This window comes from Notamacropus eugenii, chromosome 5, assembly GCF_028372415.1.
Source record: "Notamacropus eugenii isolate mMacEug1 chromosome 5, mMacEug1.pri_v2, whole genome shotgun sequence".
Taxonomy (NCBI): Eukaryota; Metazoa; Chordata; class Mammalia; order Diprotodontia; family Macropodidae; genus Notamacropus; species Notamacropus eugenii.
In genome coordinates, this window is record NC_092876.1 from 275,405,055 (window position 1) to 275,428,664 (window position 23,610).

A 23,610-nucleotide genomic window follows, 5' to 3' on the forward strand; every position below is an offset into this window, starting at 1 on the left:
TCTGGAGAAGGAAATGGCAAACCATTCTAGTATCTTTGCCAAGAAAACCCCAAATGGAGTCACAGGAGGTGAGATATGACTGAACAACAAAATCTTATATAGAATTCCCAAAGTCTTTGTGCAAATTTAGGCTTAAAATGGACTTTTTGTTGATATTATTGTCTACAATCATTTGACAAAAGTGAAATTAGGAGTCCGTCATCCTGGTTCCTAGCAAAGTGCCAGACAACATGGTCTTCTTGTAGTAATATTGACATATTTATATGGCACTTGGAAGTTTGCAAAGCACTTTCCTCACAACTCCCTGTTAGATAGGAAGTGGAAGTCTTATTATTCCCATTTTACAGATGAAGAAAGAAACTGAGGCTTTCAAATGACTTATAAGAAGGATCAAAGTAAAGAGTTGGGAGAAACCATGATAGTTCCAAAATCCATTAGCTCTTGGGTTAGAGACCATGGGTTCAAATTCCATCTCACCAGCTTGCTGCTCAAACGACTTTTTGGCAAGTCACTGAACATCCTTGTTCCTTCTTTTCCTCATCTGTAAAATGAAGGGATTTTGCTACCTAGGTTCTGAGGTCCCTCCCTAATTTATATCAGTGATCATCTGACCTAACATTCATTCAGTCTGGTATCAGAGTGGGGATTTGAATCCAGATCTTACTAGCAACTCAGCAGTGTTTCAGCTGCTGCTCCTTAATGCCAGCTCTAAGACTCTCTGATACTGCTTTTATATCTGAGAAATTAGAAAGCTTTATTCATACGAGAAGTATTCTACTTTACAAATTAGAATTTTGAGAGAGTAACAGCTCTTTGCCTAAAAATAAGCCATTGAGTGGGTGGGTGGGTGAGGTGGATATACAACAAGGCCATCTGCATTTGCACCCCTGTAACAACTGTGACAGATGACAATTATTTCCCCCCCAGTGCTCTTGAGTTGCAAGAACTGGTTTCACATAAATATCATTAGAGATAAATAGGAAAATAAGACCCAGTAACCTTGTAAGGGGTTGGTAAAAGCCATGCTACCATAGGAAGCAGTGAGTGGCATTTTAATCTGTTCCCAATAAATGGGATGGCTTAAGTCTCCTTTCTGAGAGTTAAATTAGCACATGAGCTTGGGAGGGGGGGCATTTTTGGTCCCTAAATTCACATTTTGGGGAAGGGATCCTTTAAACAAGTGTACACTGCATTATTCTCATTATTCAATGATGACAGTCTTTCCCCCAGCATTTTAATTAGCACTCATTTACTGAGCATTAAACTGTCATTTTAGTTGAACTCAATGGAGTACCCCAGGGACAAGCATTCCACAAGATAATAATAGCGAAATGTAATTCTGGGGCCTCCACAGTGGCGTCTTAGCCCACTCTAGGAATCTTCTGTCAGCCTTTTCAGATAGAACTTAATCACTGTTGTTTGGGAAAGAAAAATAATCATATAGTACACCTGAATGGTCGATAGGAAATCATGTTGGAACATGAAAATGTAGCCATCTGGTGTGTCTGTTTGATTCTTCCTTATAATGTCTCTGAAATGGTTCAGCAAAAAAAAAAAAAAAAAAAAATTAGGAGTGCTGGGCACATGAGTCCTAATTCCAGTTCTTCTGGAGTCACTTGTATCTTCAGCGTGAAGAGAATTCTGGGCTTCCAAGGAATCAGGAAACCCTGAGTTCCAGTTCTGCCTCTTGACAACTTTCTAGTTGAGTGACCCTTAACAGGTCACTCACTCTTTTTATGCCTCAAACAAGTCCCTAGCACTTACCTAGGAAATCACAGATGGGTTGTGATCTGGGTCTGTGGACAGAGTTCCCACTCAGGGAGTTTCCTACATTGAAAAAAAAAGTCACAGCTCCTTCATCTATCAAGTGACTTCCTATTTCCCTGTCTTTGCTGTGGTGGATAGAGTGATGACTTCTCTCATTTGGATCTGGTTACAGTTATGGTGATAACTGAGTTCTAGACCTACGTTACATACTCCAGCTCTCAGGTGGTCACAGTTTTAAATGTCTTTATTTCTGTTTTCCCTTTCAACAAGGGAGTGGGGCTACACGATGATAAGTTTCCTGCTATGATTGCAAATGCCATTTTCCTATGTTTTATGTTTTTGAAATAGAATCAATTGTCTTATGTATGAGCAAGGTGTGTGACCTTTCTCCCACTCCTTGAGGTTCATTCTCCATGAATTTTCTCATCAGCTGAGTATAGGGCTGGTCATCCAGTGGCAGGGACAGCATAAACCATGTAATTCTGAGATCATTAAGTGCTGGAAATCTGAACTCCTGTCTTTTGACAGAATAGGAAACTGACTCTTGATGAGGTAAGTGATTTGCCCAAGAACACACAGTTAAGTGACAGGGGCAACATTCTAATATAGGCCATCAGGTTCAAAATCTAATATTCTTTCCTCTTCCACATGCTGCCTCGTCCAAAATAAATGAAGATTTTGAAAAGTTATGTGATAGAAAAAAAGGAAAATTGACCTAATTATTAATGTGAGGGTATTAGAGTCATCATACTGGAATGTAATTAATTTTTTTCCCTCTCACAGATGGATTTGGTTTTAAAATATAGAAGCAAAGAAAAGGACCTGTTTGAAAGCTGGCATGGACAACATGATGGAGAAAAAAAAAAACCAGTAAGAAAATGCATTTCCTCTGACTAAATCCCATAGTAACATTTGGTTGGCTCTGACTTATAGCTTGACTTACTGATGTGCACATTCAGGGGACATGCTGAAGCCCACAGTTCTCAGGGGAATTTCCGAGAAATCCTGCTTTTCCTTTTGGCTCCAGTCAGTCCTTGTCCTCTTGTAGGTGGTTTGGAGTTGGTTTGGCAAAGCTAAGAGGAAAAAAAAACCAATGATCCCAAACAGATGTGACTCTCTCCTGTTTTTAGCAACGCATAGAAAAGGGAATTTGACAAACACGCCTTTGATAGGATTGAGCAATTCCCCATCGTAATCTTCTCCCTTATGTGTCCTCTGAATCCTGTCCACTACTACCCTTGGAGCTCCTTGCTTGTGTCTCTGATCTTGATGGTTGGTGATGGAGGAGAGTGGAGCAGTTTGCAAAGATTGCTTGGCCATGCAGCTCTCAGCTGGTAATCCCTTTTTATGGGGCCAGGCTCCTCAGTTATTGCTCTGATAGCCTTCTAGAATGTTAAATATGAAAGGACCTTAGAGATCTTTAGGTCCGATCCACCCATTTTACATAGGAGGAAACTGAGCCTATTTCTTAGGTGAGATTGGCCTGGAATCATATAGCAAATTCATAGCCAAGCCAGGATTAGAACCCAGGTCTTTAGCACTCTTTTCAGTACTCTATACTTAACCATATGTGGAAGCATTTGGTTTTCTCCATTCCCATGGATAATTGAAAGTTATACTTCCTTTGATTTCTCTGTCATGGTACAATAGTGAGAGCCCTGTATCTAGAAAAAGAGGACCTAATTTCAAATACCAGTTCTACTATTCCCTGTGGGACCTTATGTAAACCATTTCCTCATTTGTCAAGTGAGATGAAGCTAGATGCCCTTCAGAATTGTGTTTCTTGTAAAAGTATGAGGGAATATAGAGCTGGAGGAGAACTTAGGCATCATTTTTGTACAGACTTTTTGCTACAGGGTAGTGGGAAGTCAGATTTGGCTCTTCTTCCTTACCAAGGATATTACTGGCATGATCTCCAGATGCCAAAAGAACTGGGGCAGCCTAGGCATACGTTTAAGTTCGGCTTACTCAGATCACCATGTTCATCTGTTCATAGGTTTTGGCTTAATTTATACCAGTGCATTTGAAGAGCTCCTCTCACATGCATGTGTATTCCCAAGTACTACAAGGTCCTGACCCTGTAGCAGTGAGCCACCCAGATGTGTCTGCAGGCCTAAGCAAAGCTGGTGGGTTCCTGAATTAGACAAAAGTCTCACGATGTCCCACTACATACTATATCTCAGAACATACTGTGACTGGGGTGGCTATGCTTCCTTTCTGTGTCCTTTTACTACAGATATTTATTTTAAATCAATAAAAAGTAGTAGTTGTCGTAGTTCATGCATTAATAGGGTCAGTATCTATTTCCTTTGAGGTCCTTATTAAGTCAGACATGTTTCACAGATAAGGATAATAAGGATCTCTTTAGGGTCTCTTGCAGTTCTAAATGGGATGCAAACTTTATGGTGATGGAAACTGGCTGTTCTCCCCACACAACCTTCCATCTTCCACCTCTTTGTTTGCATGTGTCTTTCCCCATGGCTAAAATGTTTTCCTTCCTCACCTTATCTTATTAGGATGCCGAACTCCTTTAAAGACCCAGATGAGTTTTCATCTTCTCCCTGTGGCCTCTCTTGATGCTGAAGTTGTTAGCTCTCCCTCCTCCATATAGCATATTAATTGATTGGTATATACATGTAGTTCCTCTACCCCTAGTAGAATATAAGCTCCCTGAGGACAGGGATTTTTTTTTTCTTTTCAGTCTCATTCCCTAGCACAGTCCATTGTATATAAGAAGTGCTTAATAAATGCTTGCAGAAGGCAGCAGCTGATCCAGGCTCTTGGGATTTCATTTTTGCCTTGATTTCAGGACCATGGTAGGCAGTTTCCCACAATAACTGCTCCCTGGGTTGTTTTTTTTTTTTTTTTTTTGCTGACTTTCCTCCTTTGCCCATAACATTGTCATCCCTGTTTAGGTACTCACTTCAGAGTGACCCTCGGTGGAGAGAAAATGAATAAGACAAAGGAAGAAAGACAGGACACCAAAGGAGGCTGGTTGGGTCGAAGTGCAGGGACGGGCCAACAGCAACAGTCTTCCTTTCTGCCAGCTTTAATTATCTCCCAGTTTAGTTCAAGGCTGGCTTCCCTGTGGCTGTCATGAGCTGTGACTTCAGCTCATGGTATTTGAATACAATGAAATGTAACACCAGCAACATTGTAATGTTACTCTGTACCAGACTAATTAAGCAAACCAACGGAAGCCATCTGGACTCTCCACTTAGAGTCTGATGGCTGGGAGGGGGGTGGAGGGGAGAACGAAGGGAGAAATGGGAAGCAAGGGAATGGAGGCATGGAGCAGGACTTTGCAAAGGATCACAGCCTCCATATTTTGGAACCTCACATTCCTGCAGATCCTTTTAACCTGGAGGAGGACACCTACTTTATTATTTATTATACTATTATTGTTATTACAGTCATTTTAAAATCTTATTTGTGCCTTTTTTATGCCACACTCCTCTTAAACCCACTCACCCCTTTCCCATCCTTCTTTGAACATTTACTTGTAACAAAGAAAAATATTTAAGCAAAACCAGGAATCCCATGGTTAACTTTGCTTAACACTCGAGTGTTGACTGTATTCCATATTTAGGTTCCTTACCTTTCAACTGATAGGTGGCCAGTATATTTTCTTATCAATTCACCAAGACTATTCATTATAATATATGAATTTGACTGATTTATAGTGTTCTTATCAGGTACATTAGGAAGGGCAGCATGATATAGTGTAGAGGTATCAAAAATAGAAATGGTGGTAGTGGCAACCAATCCTTACTTAAGGATCCTTGGGGATCCATATTGACTTAGTCTTAAAATGTCACATTATTCTTCAGGTTTGTTGTTTCTGAAGGCACATGAGTATTCTGTTACATTCACATGCCACGATTTGTTCAGTCATTTTCTAATCAATGGACACCAATTTTGTTTCCAGTTCTATGTTACTACAAAGAATGCGGCTCTAACATTTTGCTATTCTGTAAGAATTTTCTTTCTTTGGCTATACTCCCAATTTGGGATCTCTGGCACAGGTTATCTGTAGGTTAGTGACTTGTCTTTCAAAATTCCAAATCCAGAATGGAATGTATTAGTGTGCCTTCCTTCCCACAGATGCTTCAACAGTCACTGCTTTTGCTTTATATCTCTGCTTTATTTTGATTTCCACATAAGATTTTTATGAGGAGAAGAACTTTGTATCTCCAATTTATAGAGGTTGAATTGGAGGGCCAAACTAGAGGACCAGGGATAAGCATAAAACCTCTGAAACTGTGTTAAAACAGGCTTCTGAAGCATAAGTTTGAGTAATATGAATGGTGATTTGACACATAGCTAAACTGGCATATTGAGGTTTTGATATACTTTCCTCAGTAGAATGGGTTTTGTCATATATTCTAGGAAAGTTGCTTTGACTCAGCAAAGCCAGGGGCAGCTCTCACGCAGCACATTTCCTTTCTGTTTCCTCCTTCTGTCTATATGGTACACATCATCTGGTTTTTGGGAGGCAGGAATCTGGATAAATTGGCTGATTTGTAATCTTGGTATAAAAAATATTTGGATTCATCATTTGAAGATGCATATAATGGGATCTGAATTTTCAAGTGGGTGTGTATTCACATCTAAAAAATTCTAGATTGCATATATTTACATGAGCATGTAAAGTATATATTGTTGTAAAACTCAGGATTTTGTTTTATACCATAGTCCTCAAATTATTTCCTCCTGTGAAACAGACTGCCAGGAAAATGAGGGGATTCATATGTTAATAGCTGGTATTTATACAGCACTTTAAGGGTCATAAACTGCTTTACATACATCCTCTCATTTGGTCCCCACAAAAACTCTCTGAAGTTGTGCTATTTTTAACCCCATTTTACAGATGAAGAGCCTGAGGCTAGAAGATTTGCCCAATGTCACACAGCTGTAATTGTAAGAGGCAGCATTTAAACCAAAGTTTTCCTTACTTATTGTAATATGATGGAAAGAGCACTGGCCCTGGAGACTCAGGACTTTGGTTCAAATATCACCTCTGACACTTGCCTCTTGTGTCCCCATAATTTATTCATCTTTAAATATATGTATGTATGTATGTATATATATGCATGTATATATATGTATGTATGTGTATACACACACACATACACACTAACATACTAAACCCAGAGCCCAACTTATCTTTTTGTTCCAGAATGACAAATTGATGGACAAGCTCTATAGGATGTCCATCCCAAATGCATATTAAAGTCTCGGCCATAAGACATTCTGTATCTGTTTGGTCTTTCCTGTTTAGGTAGACAAGCCAGGTTCCTTTGTGTGATTACATATCTCTTCCAAGAGGCGCCACAACGCTCTGTGGCCTCATGTAATCAACACAGAAGCATTTGGAGACTCTCATTATCTATAGGGAGTCCTTCTTCAACCTAGATTCTACACTAGATCTCTATCATGATAGTATACGTATATTTTGCAAATATATGTTCTGTGTGTATATTAATTTATATATACACCCACATTCATATATGAGTTTGTATATGTATACACACATACATATCTTCCTATTTTATTACTAGATATATATTATCAGAAAATCATTGGACAAAGTTATTTCTGTTGTCAGAACTTCCAAAGAATCTTGAATTATCTTATTTGTGTATAGAGAATATCTTGCTATTACTTATCCATACCTGGATTCAGAGAGATGGATCATTCTGGAGAAATTTTTCAAGTTCTATTACTGACTACAAGCTTTCCGTGAAAGCAGTGTCCCATTTACTGACATTTAACCAGTGTTACTTTCTGGCAGTGAGACATCGAACTCCACTGCCTTGAAGCCACTAAACATCAGTATCACATAGAGGGCAGTGGAGAGGCACATGGTGGATATGAGCAGGCTGCAATATGTAACCCACGAAAAATTCTAAAGAAGAATAGGAGAAATTCTAAATAGAAAGACAGGGGTAAAGGATATCATCAAGGAATTGACCGAAGAGCAAAAAGGATGGGCTGGTCACATAGCAAGGTGGAGGTGTGGTGTTTAGGCAGCTAGCATGCTTACTCTTTTGGTAATCAAGAAAATAAGAAACTTTTGGGAGGACATAGACAAGAGTTGTGCACAATGAACAAGAATGGATGAGTTACGATCTGCATTGTTGAAGAGAACTCTTGAGTTGATGATATCAACAGTCTTTTGAGTCAAAACAAAATGAATGGGTTGGCCTGATAGACCTCTGAGGTTCCCTCCAGCTGTAGGTCAAAGATCTGTAATCCTATGACTTGAAGTCCAGCTCTCCCTTCGGACCTTTGCCTCTTTGAATCCTGAGTTGCATTTAAGATAACCCCAGCTTCTATATGAAAACTTTCCTGATTCATCCCAACTACTAAAGCCTACTAGTATTACCTTAGTAGATAAGTGGTTTCCAAAGTGAGGGCCATGGCCTATCACCAAAGGGTGTGTGATCAACCAATGAGAAGCCAGTTTATATTCCCTCCTCACTACAATATCAATCATGTGTCCAACCCAACCACATAGGCCCACATCCCTTATCATTGTATTTAAAAGATTAAATATAACTAGATTATATTTGCTACTTTGTATATATTTGCATTTATTAATTTTGTATCAATTCTGTTTATTTTTATGTATATACTTGTATCCTTGTTGGAATATAAATTCCTTGCAAGTAGCAATAGCTTCATTCTTTATACTTGCATTTCCTTTTCCTAGTACTGGCACACATTAGGTGCCTGGCACACAATAGGTGCTTAATAAATGCTCATTGATTCATTGATTGATGGTTTCTTATAGCACAGTAAGATTCCATTACATTCACATATCACAACTACTTTAGTTATTCTCCAGTCAATGGTCACCTTCATTGTTTCTAGTTCTTTGCTACTACAAAACAGTGCTATAAATATTTTGGTATTTTGGGGACCTTTCCTTTTATTACTGACTTCTTTGGGGATATATGTCTAGCAGTGGGGTCTCTGGGTAAAAAATTTTAGTTTTAGTTACTTTCTTCAAATTTCAAATTACTTCCCAGAATGGCTGACCTAATCTATTGTTTCACTAATGGACACACTGAATATTCGGGACAAACTTTACCACTGAAATCCAGTTTACCGAGGTGGGTTCTGATGGGAACGGTGAATATAATAGTGGCATTGTATCCAAGTTGATCAAGAAAAGAAGTTGGTCAGTAGCTCTAGAATGATTTTTCCAACTCAGGAAATCCAAAAACTTAGATAACCCTGAGTGGTAGCCACAGCCACTAACAATAATCACCTACACATATGGAGGGGAGTCATGATACAGAGAATACAAGCTAATGGAGGCTTTGATCAGAATGCTTTTAAATTTGATTTTGAAAGTAGGCTGTTAGAGTTTGAGCTTACTCAGAGAAGGGCAACCAGAATGGAGAGGTGGCTGGCTGTGAGTCATTTGAAGGAACTGATGATGTTTGGAAGAGAATTCAGGGGAACCTAATATCATTTTCAGGCAGTCATGACGAAGATGGGTAGGACTTGTTCTGCTCAGTTCCAGAAGTAAGATCTAGAAGCATTAGATAGATGTTACAGAGAAACAGTTTTTGGTTCTAGGTAAGGAAAAACTTTCAAACAGCTGTCCCCTGATGAAATGGGATCCATCAGGAATAGAATAGGTTTGTCTTCACTGGAGTTCTTCAAGAAGAGTCTTGATAATTGTGTTGAGTGTGCTATAGTGAGAATGTCTGCTTAAGTCAGTTCAAGTCAATAAGTCGCTTATTAACTTGACTGTCCAGGTATGCACTGGTAGGCAAAATCTCCAAGGTCTCATTGAAGTCTCAGTTTTGTTTTTTTTTATTCTGTGATATAATTGTAAGAACAAATTCCCCCTTTGCCTTTATGTTTTGCTTTGGGCAGGATTAGAACTCTAGGTATATATCTATATCTAAATATATCTACAGGATAACATTTGGAACTGAACCTGTGATCTCATTGGTAGAGAGAGTCCCCAGGCCAATGAACTGCCTTTACTATTATAGGTTGGCTTCTCTTATACACTGTATGGTCCTAGAGGGTTACCTAGAATACTGATGTTGAATGACTTGTCCAAAGTGACAAAGCTTGTATATGTCAGAGTCAGGATTTTAATTCAGGTCTTCCTTCCTCTAAGACCAATTTTTTATCCAGTATGTCACATTGCCTCTCTTGTATTTATCTTCATCTCATCTCTCTGTGTCTTTTTCATGTTTTTCTTTTTATTTGTTTCTCTTCCCTCTCTCTGTCTCTGTCTCTGTCTCTCTCTCCTTCCCCTCCCTCCCCTCTCATCTCTAGGGTACCCTGATCAATTTGATGTAACACAGGCAGATAAACCATCATTAGAGACTTGATTGCATCCATCTTGGTAGGATATTTATATTGGTAGCTTGTTGGGAGGAATGAGGATATTTTCTTAGGTTTAGTGTTTGGCTAAATTAATGTGCTGAGCTGGTAAATAAGGGGGTCACTTTTAAAGGCTCTAATTTCTGGGAGATCATAAGAGAACTGAGTATAGGCCAGAAAGTTAAGAGTAGACAATAGTGGGAGAAGAAGGGAGAATGTTGTTTACACAGCCTATCCCCACAGCCACTAATGGCAACTATGGAGTAGAGACACATTCTTGTTGCTTGGTCCCACGCTGTACAAGAGGTTGTTGTTAAAGAGTTTATATGTTAATATATTGGGGTAAAAGGAAGTAGGGGATACAATGAGGAAGTACTCTTGAGACTGAAAATTGACCATGGTCATCTCCAAAGCAGATCTTCCATATGTAGGTAATTGAGAGTTTCCTGCTCAGGCTCATTGTCAGAGTGTTTGCCTTTGATGCACTAGCTGACTAGCTGGCTTTGGACTAGGTAGCTCACCTGCCTTGTAGCTGGAGACTGCTGAGTACCCAGTGGTTTTATACCTGGCTTCAAATAGTCCAGGTAAAGCAAGACAAGTGAGCTAGCCTACCTTGTGAACCACTGAGAGGGAAAAGTGTGACTCTGTCATAATGAAACCCTGCATATATGAGGTCCTGCTATTTAGGTCATCAATGCAGGTTAGGAGCTTTGTACCATTTTATTTCAAATCTCTGACATGTTTCCATTTTAAGGTTAAGTAGGTTTAATTACTCTGCTCCTTTTTCAATCTTTGCTTCTTTTTGACATTACATAAGATATTTTAGGAATGGAGAAAGGTTAATGGGTCCATGATGGGCCCTGAAATTAACTTCCTTAATTAAGCCTCCACAAGCCATTGCCTTATTCCTTTTAATGATCTCTGTTCAGAGACAGCTAGAGATATTCTAGTTCCGTGAGAGCCCTGTCAGTTTAAGTACTTCACAATTCATCCCACATTTGGGACCCTGACTTTACCTACTTTTCTGATTTCATTAATTGCTATTATTTTGGCTGATCTGTAGAATAGAGAATGTTAGAGAAAAAAATCATAGGATCATAAGACCTTGGATGTAGAGCTTGAGGGTTCTTAGGGGCCTTTGGGTCCAACCTCCTCATTCCACAGATGAGAAGCCTGAATCACAGAGAGCTTCCTTGATTTGTGTAAAGTTTTACAGATAGTATCTGAGGCAGATTTTGAACCCAAGGATTCCTGACTCAAAGTCCAGTCCCCTATCCATTACACCATGCTGCCATTCCCAGTTGGTGTGGTGCAATGGAAAAAGAAAAGCACTGACCCTGGGATCAGAGGACCTGAATTCAAATCCTGTCTTTGATATACCTTTGTGGCCAGGGGAAAGTCATTCTCAACCCTCTCTTTCCTTTTCTATGAAATTAGAAGATTCAGCATTTTTTGGTTTATGAGGTCCCTTCCAGCTCTGGAGCTATGGTTATTAGGGCCAAGAAGGAACTGAAAGATTATCTCATCCAGTCCTCTCAGTTTTTAAAGAAAGGAAATTGGTCTTGTCTCTTCCTGGGTTATGGTGAAGCTGTACATTTGTTTTGTTTCTAATACACTCGTGCCTCAGTAATATTCTCCTGATACAATTCTATCTTTGTGAGTTTGATGTTTTTCTATCTGTAACTATCACTGACATTTTTAATTGACGTTGTTGGCCCTATTACCCCCTTCCTTTAAATATAACTAAACCATAAATGTTTTTTATAATATTTTATTTTCCCCCAATTACATATAAAAACAATTTTAACATCATACAATTTTTTAAAAGCAATAATTTACTTTAATATTAGGGAAGGTTATGGTGGTGGTGTTATTATTCAGTCATTTTTAGCCATGTCTGATTCTTCGTGATCCCATTTGGGTTTTCTTGGCAACGATATTGGAATGGTTTGTCATTTCCTTCTCTAATGCACTTTACAGATGAGGAAACCAAGGAAAAAAAGTTAAGTGACTTATGCAGGGTCACAAAGCTAGCAAGAATCTGAGGCCAGATTTGAACTGAGCAAGATGAATCTTCCCAACTCCAGGCCCAGTACTCTAGCCCACTGGGGAAATATATAACTAACAGAGGGTATAGAAAATGATCCAGTGCCATAGATCCAATGTGAGACTGTCCTCTGTTCCCCATACCCCAACAAAATGGATACCTAAATGACTGATATCAGCCTCTGAAATAAGTCAAACCATAGGAACCCCTCAATTTCTGGTATGGCTGCCATCTTTGGGGGCAGCTCGCATCTGACTGCTCTACTAGATTCAGGCCCAGGCTCCTTTCCGGAGCCCTGGTGCTTCCCTCTAGGGTTTCTCTTACAAGATTCCTCTTTTTAACTCTTCTTCCAGGAATGGTAGTGCTCTAGCTGGAGGAGTGGTTTTAGAGAATACAGTAATTACAGGAAAGATTATTCCTTTACAGAGCAGTCTAGCAAGGTAGCTCAACAATGCACAGAAAGGGTTCTAAGGGAAGGTAGGATGTGATAGGATAATGAGAACAATACAATGCGCTCTGAGGACTCAGAGGAGAGAGAAATGACTTCGGGGGGGACAGGTGTGGGAGAGGGAGTCCTCCTCCACGGAGGAGTTGGCATTTAATCTGGGTCTTGAAAGCTGAGTAGAAATTAGGCCAGCAAAATTGAATCTGGAACAGCTCAGATAAAACCATGGATGGGGAACCTGCAACCTCCAGGCCACAAGTGACTTTCTATGTCCTTGGATGTAACCTTATGATTGAGTCCAAGTTTTAGAAAACAAATCCTTTTATTAAGGGGATTTGTTCTGTGAAGTTTGGCTTCAGTCAAAGGGCCCCACTTGAGGACCTAGAGGGCCATGTGTGACCTGGAGGCTGCAGGTTCCCCACCCCTGGACAAAGACATGGAGGTAAGAGACCACAGAGACAATGGTAGTCCAGTTTGGCTCTTGATATTTAATATACATGAAGGGAAGATATGTGAGATAAGCCTGGACAGGTAGGTTGGGGTTAAGCTACACAGTTCTGGAATGATTTTGCATGCAAAGGGGAGCCATTGAAGGAGTCTGAGCATGGGGGTGACATGATCAGAGCTCACAACCATGTATAGGATGAATTGGAGAGAGGAGTGGTTATAGCCAGGGAGTCACCTCAGGAGGTAGGATGGAGTGTTGCATGGAAGTGTCCAGATGACAGAGACAGTGCTCAGAAGGAAGTCCTTTTTCTCTGCAGTTGGAGCTTTAATGTGTGTTTGGTGACTTTTTCTAGTTCACAATTCTGGACCAGGAAGATACGTAGCTCTTCTCATGCCTTACGGAGCAGTATCAAGTTCTTACTTCTCTGATTGGTTTTATTGCTTAAATGAGATAAGTTCTCACTCCTTGACCTTACATTCTAGACCCTTGACAATCTGGCTACAGCTGGCCTTACCAGCTTCATTTCTTATTATCTTCATGCACACCAGGACTACAGTCTAATTGGACTTCTCTTTAACCCCAAACACTTTCCCCTGGTACTTTTGCTCACTTCCTTTTCTGTATCTAGAAAGTCCTAATTCACCCTTTTAACCTGTTGGATTCATATCCATTTTTCAGAGCTCAACTCAATCACCATCTCTTCCAGGAAGCAGCATCCCTCCTTTGCAAAATTCACATTGCACTTTAGATTGACTTCTCTGTTGTATGATTATGTAATATTGTTTATTGATACTAGGTGGTACAGTGGATAGAGCACTGGGCCTTGAGTCAGGAAGACCTGAGTTCAAATAAGGTCTCAAAAATTTACTAGCTATGTGACCCTGGACAAGTCACTTCACCTCTGTTTGCCTCAGTTCCCTCAGCTGTAAGATCCAGATGCCCACAGTGCCTATCTTCCAGGATTGTTTTGAGGACCAAATGAAATAATATGAAAAAGATGCCTAGCACAGATAAAGTACTATGTAAGTGCTTATTTCCTTCCCTCCCCTTCCCTTATATTATGATACGCTCCATGAAGGTAGGTACCATGTCTTATCTGAGCCAGGATCTCCTTCAGCATCTTGCATTGTACTGAATACTTAGACGGCAACCACTCAATGTTACTTGGAATAAATGAATGAGAGGATAGATGTTAATGCTGAAGTCCTGGTAGAAAATTGAGACTGCAGGGACATCGGTGGTATCATCATCATTCCTACTAATCTAAGATAGGGGCTTTAGAATAGAAAGGAGGAGAGGGAAAGAGAACAAGTTAGTTTAAAAATGCTGCCTGAGAATGGGATTCAGATCTCTACACCAGATCAGGGATGGAGTATATTTAATAAGGACCGAGATGGATATGCTTGCCTAGAGGCTTCTGGATCAGATCAAGAGGGTTTTTAGCTGAAAATAGAAGGAGAAGGAGGAAAACTGCCACATGCAATCTCTCAGCTAGATATCACAGAGAGTTAGGAGTAAGTATGACAGAGGAAGAAGGAAAGCAATAGCGATGCTCAGTAAATCACAGGAGACAATGCTGCAGATGAAGCACGATAATAATATTCATGACAGCAGATATTACAAATATGTAAAGTATGGTCAATAAAAGAGAAAAGAACTAGAAGTGTAAATGCAAGGAACTTAAAGATAATATTCTGGGTACCACTGAGGCACTATCAGAATAAGGCAATGAAAGAGTGTGCTTTATTTTAAAGGACAACCCCATATGATATGGGGAAAATGGTAGAGTCGCACTGCATATCAAGAAGATGTGCCGTTGTGTGGAAATCCACAATCTAGAGAGTAGATGTCTGGTAGGGAGGATATGGGTGAGGCACAGTGGGAAGAGAAGTCCTGTGGTGGGAGCACACTGCTGACTCTTTGGCCAGAGTGATGAATTCCAGAAACAGAGCACAAAGCTGGCACCAAAGCACAGTATACTATCAACTGTCTGAAATCTCTCTCTGCTAAAAGCAGGATGGTGAAGGAATTCTTGACTTAGCTTAATGATAATTTCATCTGTCAGAAGGCAGGTGGAAAACAGAGAGTAACTGTTCTTCTCATCCCAATTTCATACTGATCAACATGGAGGAACTAGGAAAAGGTAGAAATCTTGGGAGGAAGTGACTGCTGTGTCATAGAGTTTGCCATAAATAAGAGAAGACATGCTAAACATAATTGGATGTTTATTCTATACTCTAGGAGAATGAGTTTCAAAGAGTTTAGAGGAAAGACAGGGTGAGATCCCATGCACCAAGAGAAAGGGGCTCTCAGGAATGAAGTTCTGATGACATCAACACAAATTATTTTAGTGAGGAAGAAAAGGGGGGTACCATCTAAAGTATTTGATGTGGTCACATGGTATTATAGTTATCTAGTCAGTCAGCAAGCATTTATTAAATGCCTATTGTGTACAAAGAAAGGCAAAAGATAGTCCCTGCTCACAAGGAGCTCACAGTCTAATGAGAAGGCAATATGCAGCCAACTATGTACAAATGACCTATACATAGTATGTATCTACATATACATCACATAGTTCAGTTCACTCTGCCCCCCAACCAATAGTCTTTATATCTCTACCTTCTAGTACAAGGCTTTGAATGTATTTTGTGCTTAATTAATTTTTGCTGATTTAATTTGAATTGAATTGGCCTATTTCGATTTTTTAAAAGTCACATGTAGGAAATTAAAGGCAAGTTGTAGAGGCAGAATGGTGATGATGACGACGATGATAACAACAGCGTATGATTCTATAATAATGATATCAGGAACATGAAAGCCCAGAATGAGTAGGGACTTGCAATGGGTGCAAAAAATAACAAAAAGGGCTTGTTAAAAGTCACATTGGGAACAAAAGAAAGATCAAAGAAGAAATAGAACTGCTTGGAGGAGATGAAATGATACTACGAAGGAGAGGAGGCATAACCATTTAACTCTTATTTAGTTCTCGTTTTTCATGCTAAGTGGAATGATGGTCACAGTGAGGAGTCAACAGTGCACCTAACTGGTCCTCACTGTGTTCATGTGAGGCAGATTTGATTGCTAAGATGCTTCCGGTGATCCTTGAAAAAGCACAGAGAATGAGAGAGATGCTTTAAGACTGAAGACAGGCAAAAGCTGTCCCACTTTGCCAAAAAGAGAAGAAGGTAGATTCTTAGAACTTTAGGCCAGTGAGTTTGATTTCTATTCTTAGAAAAATAATAGAACACATTCCAAAGGATACATTGTCAACATTTAGAAAGGGAAGAAGTATAGATTATAACCTTGGGTTCATTAAGATCAAATCATGCCTAACCAACTTAATTTCTATTATTGACAAGTTTGCTAAAATGATGGGTGAGGCTGGAGAATGTTGGAGATACAGTGTGGCTTTGTCGATAAAAAGGCATGATTCTGTAATATTAAAATTTGGGCAAAGCAGTTAAAAAAGACCACCATTCTTGTGGATAAAAGGGAGGGGTTTAGGCTCAATGAGATTTGAAACTATTTAAATGACTAGAAAAAGAGTGTTGTCTATTTTTTCTCTAATGTCATGTAGCAGGGCACTGGCAATGCCCCTGTCCTGGACAATATTCTTATCAGTTAACTTGGATGAAGGGATAGGGTACCATGCTTATCAAACTTTAAGACAACACAAATCTTATGGGGGTCTCTGGCAAGTTACATCATAGTAGGGATCCTTTCTCACCTTCCCCCTCCCTCCAAAATAGGGCAGGCTAGAACAAACAGGCTAAATCTGAGAACATAAAATTTTAAATCACCATGATTCCTTATCATGGTCTCAAGGTGACTGAATTCTCAGATGTTATATCATTGAAATTGTTAGTTCATGCAACTTCACTGGCAGGTGACCCCAAGCTTGAAAAGTTTTGAGTATGGTTATAATGACAAACTGTCTGATGGCCAAGTATTGGCCTAGCAAAGAATGAACCAGAGAATTGGCCAACTACTAGGCAACAAATTCCTTAGGACATGATATACAAATCCTTCTACTTCTTTAGTGGAAGTGGAAGTACAGTAGAAAAAGAAAGAGAGGCTGCAAAGAATCGTAAGTTGTTTTTTTCTTACTATACGCAAATATTAATTTAATAGTTGACACTGTAGATGGACAGTTTTTGTATGTTGACCAGAAGATTAACATATTGTCCCTGACCAAGCTCCACTTAATGGCTATATTTTGGGCCCTCCTGGCTTAGAGTGAATGACAATGGTAACTATTTCTCTTTGGAGTAGCAACTCTGAGGGTCTTCCTCTACTAGCATGATTATTTTTCTTTTTCTTTCTAATTAAAGGGACCATCCCTTGACTCATTTCTTAAAGAGGCCTATTCACTGAATGAATGTTACCTCACTCAAAGTGAAAATCTGAAAAGGCCTTTTCCTGAAAGGGTCAGGGTCTCCCACCATATCCTGGGCCATCTCCAGTCATCCTGATGAATATCTGGCCACTGGACCCAGATGGTCCCTCCCTCACTCAGATCAAAGTCAACTGCAAGTCATGTCATCATCTCCCTGATGTCATGGTCCTCTTGGAAAGTGAAGGATAAATACAACCTGTGAGCATATTGCTAAAGGAACTGAACCATAACCATGTTGACATTCTCACTTTAAATGAAACCAGAAGCCATACTAACACATCTGGGAAACCTGAGGTTGGCAAATCCCTTGATCTTGGGAGTTGTGAGCTACGGTATGCTAGTTGAGTCAGGTATTCTCACTAAGTGTAATAATGATGATGTTGACCCCGATTAACATTCATATAGGGCCTAATATGTGCTAGACACTGTGCTAAAAGTCTTACAAATATTTTCCTCACAACCCTGGGAGTTAGGTACTATTAATATTCCCATTTTATAGATGAGGAAACTCTGGCAAACAGAGATTTAGTGACTTGCCCAGGGTTACACATACAGTAAGTATATGAGGCTGTATTTGATCTCAGGTTTTCCTTATTCTATGCCTGGTGCTCTACCTACTTTGCCACCTCCCTGCCCCATTTTGCTGAGTCTCTTGAAATGGAGGGTGGTATCCAGTTGCCCAAGGAGGGATGAACTGACCCATTTGGAAACAGAGCAGGTCAAAGCTTCTGTGCTGATCCGTAATGGGATCAGCCAGTAAGTGGCTGTTATATGTCTAGCCTAGGGGAGATAAAGGAGACCCTGTCTTTGAATAAGCAATTATACAAATAAATCAAATTAAAAGTTACCACTAAGCAGAAAACTGGCCTTGCTGGTTCTCTTAGAAGAAGTATGGAAAATAAGTTAGAAAGGAGGTTTTATTGTCCAAAATCAACAAGGTGGGGGCACTTGATGATTTCATCTTGTAGAGCCTGGGTAAGAAAACAATGAAGATATAATTTCAGTTTATGTATTAACATCAATTGCAGAGAATGAATCAAAATAGATAAATCCTATGAGGAATTTTGTGCTCATGGAAGTCACCATACATCCCCTATACCCAATGACTTCAGTAAAAAGAAGACAAGGAAAAATGTTAGAATATAGTGTTCAGAGTAAAAGCCGTAAAAACGTTTACAAAGTGACTCTGAAGTTTCATGTGTGTTCCTCACAAATACTTTCTCTCAGCCTTTCAGAGGATGCTTAATGTGACAAATGCTGAGCAACATCATAAAAAATGGGACTGACTGTGTCTTAGTAGCCAAGACATGTCTGTCTCCTGATGTAGCCACCGTGCATGATGCAGAAAACTTGTCCAGAGTAAAAATTGTGTCTTTAACTTAGGTTACTCTGATTTGGCATATATGGGGAGGATAGGAACCAGATCATGAACCATATCCCCAGGCTCATGTGATGATGCTCATGCATGAAAAGAAGCTCTTCCACAGCCCCAATCGTGCTGGGCCTTTTCTCCCTCTGAACTCAACCACAGCCATTATCACTGGTCAGGGGGTTGCTCCTCAGGATCCACTGGAGACTTGTGGGCCCAAGTCAGTGGCATAGTGAGCTAGCCCCTAACTGTTCTTGAGAGTCAACTGTTAAATTTTCAGAAATTGACAAGCACTACAAATCAAGGCTTGATTTGTTATTTTGTTGAATGTCTAGAGAACATGTTAATAATATAGATTAAACTTAAAAGTATCTTAATTTTTGGAGATGTGATTGTAAAATAGTTACTAGCACACCTCTGGCTCAAGCTCTCAGTCTTTCCATTTGCTTACACTGACTCTCTCAGGCCACTCCTCAAGTGTACCATCTCAGACTCAAGTTCTGTATTTGCCTGCTCTCACACTGAATGCCCCCTCTGCACCACACATGTAAAATATACACTATAATCCCTACTTTTCTTTCCCCTCTTTCTTTCTCTCATTATTCAGACCAACTTCCAACTCCTTAAAAGCATATGAACAGCACCTTGGCTACTTCTTGACACATTCCAAATATCCTCATGGAATTGAAATTACTTTGTGTGTTGCTGTCTCTGTAACTTCAGGAGATGAAGACCCTCTCTTCTGAGGAGAGGGACAACACTGTCATGTCATGTCTTCTTCCCTCAGCTCCATGGCATTTCAAGCTCCACACAAGAGCTTTTCTGTGTGTATTCAGATCATTGACTATTTAGAACAAAGGATGGAACCAGTAACACATTAGAAAAGAGGGTCAAAATGGGAAGTGTGCTTATAACAGCATTCACCTGACCTATTTAAGCTATTCGTAACAAAGGGAGTGAAAAGGAGGAAATGGACAAAAGTAAGGACACTGATTCTGTCTGTCATTACTTCTTAGAATTTAACCAACACAATTTGCCACAGCAAAGAGTCAGAAAGAGTTCAGAAACCCGTTCAGATGGCAGATACTGTTTCTCTTTTTCCAAGTGGAGAGATGAGCAGCCAAAGACCACACTGGTTTACAGTAAAAATCCCATTTTCAGAATATCATAGAAAAGAATGATAAAAGATTACAAGTAGTCTTGTTTCACAAAATAGTGAAGAGCTATTGAGAGTAAAGTGAGCCTGCTGAGAGGTTGGCATGAGATGGCATGAGAGGCTGGGCTGAGCCAGCTCCTCCTGAAAGCAGTCACTAATATTAATAGCACTGCTAATAATACAAATAATAACTTACATTTAAATAGTACTTTAGAATTTTTAGTGGTACTTAAGAGGATGAAGTCAGGAAGAATATCTGAGTCTGACCAAGTACATACAGAAGAAATCTGTTTTGGAGGTAATGCATTTTTAAAGGCAATTGGGTATCCATTTTCAAGATATCTCAGAGGGAAAAATTCCACCAGAATGGAAAATGTCAAGGTTCATAGAACTCTTTTACTGGAAAAAAAGTGACTAAAAAGGCATCAATAACTAATGATCCATATACTTAACCATATCATGTCTATGAAATATTTGTGAAAATTGTCCATGCATTAAGGAGTATGCTTGTTAGAAATGAGTGTATTCTTGCTGGAAACATGAGAAGGGAATAGGTAGACTTTTGTTCATGGTTTTATATAGAGAGGGATATTTTCTGTATCTTACTTTAACACAACGAGCACATCCAGAGAATATAATATCCTACTGTCTGTTATTGATTAAAAAAAATAAACATGTTATTCAGTTGACCAAAATGTGGCCTTAGAGGCTCTATTTCAACAAGATGTCTTAAATGAATATATCAAAATGAATATGAGAGTCTATGAGATATTCATCCATGGAGATAATTTTGTTCAGTGATGCATTGAGTATCAATATCCTGTTCTCTAGACCCTCATTTTTTCATGGGAGAATTAATTTTGAATGTAACCAAGAAACCAGAATTGGATTTGCCAGTTGAATAAAATAGTATAGGTCTTGTGATATATATTGTTGCAGAATTACGTCTCCCTACATGTTTAGTACCACTAAAAAACATTCTCTTTGGAATGGCATCTGATATAGAGAAACACATACATACATATACAAATGCACATTGAGAAATTTATTTCCTTTTTAAAGAGGCATCAACAAACTATCTTCTTGAGTAGAAATTCAGTCAAGTCATTTTATCTGAGACTACAAGGTTGTCTTGGTTTTTCACAAAGAGACCCAAAGTTAATTTTCCTGGTTGTAATGCCTTCAATGTATCTTGCTGAACCACTCAAGTATTTACGCAAATGCAAAAATAATTTCAGCCCACTGGCCCACAAGTATTCCCACCCAGCCAAACTGAGCATAGAGTAATTATTGTTGAACCTTCCCGGGTGGCTGGGACTGGGGTTTATTTGGTCCTATATGTTATAAAAAGCTGTTTGTAGCAATTGCAATGTTGGCATATTGGCCACGTGATACAAATAAGCCTGGAAGTTGTTAGCACATGCCTCCTTATGTGAAGAGTTAGCATTCATCAAGTTTGGCTTCCATTCCTTGACCATACAGTCCTTGAGTTCTGGTTTATTTATAAATGTCAGTACTGTAATTGTGAAGACATAATTGCAAGGAGTCCAGGTGCTGTGGTCAGCCTTTCCTTGTGGGAGAGTGAAGCCTGGAAGGGGACCTGCAAAGCTCAGAGCCTGTTTGGAATTATCTGGATGATCTTAGCAGGTAGCAGATTTAGCTGGTGTGGATGTGCCATTTTTCACCCATGAGAGTGGGTAAAAGATTATTTAAAGCATGATGATGAGGGCAGGTAGAGATGGGGAATAAAGAGTTATCCAGTTTGAGTCTGATTGGAATGTAAACTATTTGAAGGAAAATTGTAAGAAAATAAACCTGGAAAGAGAAGTTGTAATCAAATTCTGGAGGTGCCCCAAGCTGTTGTCAGAGTCTGTCATTCTCTTTCTCAAAACTCTTCAATGGCTCCCTTGCTAAAAAACAAATAAAGCTCAGACTCCTTGGTCTAATCTTGAAATGCGGTGTGGTGCAGTAGAAGGAGCACTGAGTTTGGAATCATACAATTTGGGATTGAATTCTTCTTCTGTCACCTGTGTGATCTTGAACAAATCACTTAATATTTTTGGATCTTAGTTTCCTCAGCTCTGAAAAGAGGGAGTTGGATTAGACGCTCTCTTAGATCTCTTCTGACTCTAAGTCTGTGCTCCTATCCTCTTGCTCGAAGCCCTCAGAAATCCGTAACTCTTCTGCTTCTCCAGGCTTACCTCAGATTACTTCCATTATATACTCTACTCCAGCCAAACTAGATAATCTTTATATGCACCCCATGCTCTTTTGTCTTCTTGCCATGGTTTTGCTATTCTGTGTGCCTGGAATATCCTTCATTTTTTCTCTCTGTCTTTTGAATTCTTACCTCTCCTCAAAATTTCAGTCCAGATGCCGCTTCCTCCAGAAATCTTGCCCAGTTCTCCTTTGGCACACAATGATCCAAATAGCATTTAGATCACATTTTTCTTATGAATTTGGCATTTATTATTTTATGCTCAAGTTATTTGTAAATGCACTGTATCTTTTCTCTTACAAGTTTGTGAGCTCCATGGGGGAAGTGACCATGTCTTATTTAATCCTTGTCCCTTACCTAGAATCAACCACAGAGTAATAGATATTTAATAAATATTAAACGAATCCCTTAAAAATTGACTTCAAAGCAAATTTTAGTAAATCAAATTGTATCCTTACATGAAGTTCCACTACACATTCCACAAAATTCCACTTCATTCCACTCAATAAGTATTTAAGTACCTACTGTATTCAGTAATAATAATACCAACAATATTTTACTTTTTACATAGTTGACAAAGCACTCTTCTCATAATAAACTTATGAGGGAGGTAGGGGAAGTATTACTTTGTCCATTTTACAGATGAGCAAATTGAGTTTTGGAGAGTTTAAATGACATTACGAATCACAAAGCAATTAAGACTTGGGCCTAGGTCTCCTGATTCCAAGTCCCATGCGTTTGGTACCACATCATGTATGTGAGAGGGTAACAAAGATGACATAACTCAGTCTCTACCTTCCAAAAACTTGTAATCTATGAGTGGAATAATACAGATTTTCCATTAACCACAATACAAGGTATATTAAGAGAAATGTACAGGAAAGATCAAAATAGAGCAGTGTGAAAAATTTAAGAAGGGAAAAATAATTTCTATCTGAGGTGACTAGGGAGACCATGAAAGTACATGAAGTGGGTCTTAGAGAAGGATTTGAAGACTCATAAAGATTTGGAAGGTTTTTTTCTTAATGTCATGGGAAGGTTATAAGGATAATTAAAGTTCCAGAAATGATGAAGGAAAGCATAAATTCAGGGAATAATGTGTGGTCAATTTGGACTGGAAGGTGGAGTATATGGAGAAAGGTAGCTTTGAAAGGCAGAATCTGATTGTGGTGTGCCTTGCATTTCAGACCAAGGAGTATGTATTTTATTTGTTAAAAAATGAGAAGCTGCTGAAGGCTTTTGATAGAGGAGTGATTAGGTGAATTACCCTGTTAGCAGTGGGAAGGTTGTATTAAAGAGGGGAATGATTGGAGGCATGGAAACCTCCTATATATAGAGGCTATATACAGTAGTCCTGGTGAGAGGTGATAGGAGCCTGATTTGTAGTGGTGGGAGTGGGAGTGGAAAAG

General features: G+C 39.3%; 1 long non-coding RNA gene across 8 annotated transcripts in view; it reads left to right on the forward strand.

The window, feature by feature from the left end:
- The window catches only part of LOC140506113 (uncharacterized), a 319,922-nt gene that overhangs the window by 136,231 nt on the left and 160,081 nt on the right, over positions 1-23,610 (forward strand). For all 8 annotated transcript variants that reach the window (XR_011967780.1, XR_011967781.1, XR_011967775.1 and 5 more), the window contains one exon: positions 2,551-2,637. This is a non-coding gene — a long non-coding RNA (uncharacterized lncRNA). The remainder of the gene's footprint in view (positions 1-2,550; positions 2,638-23,610) is intronic.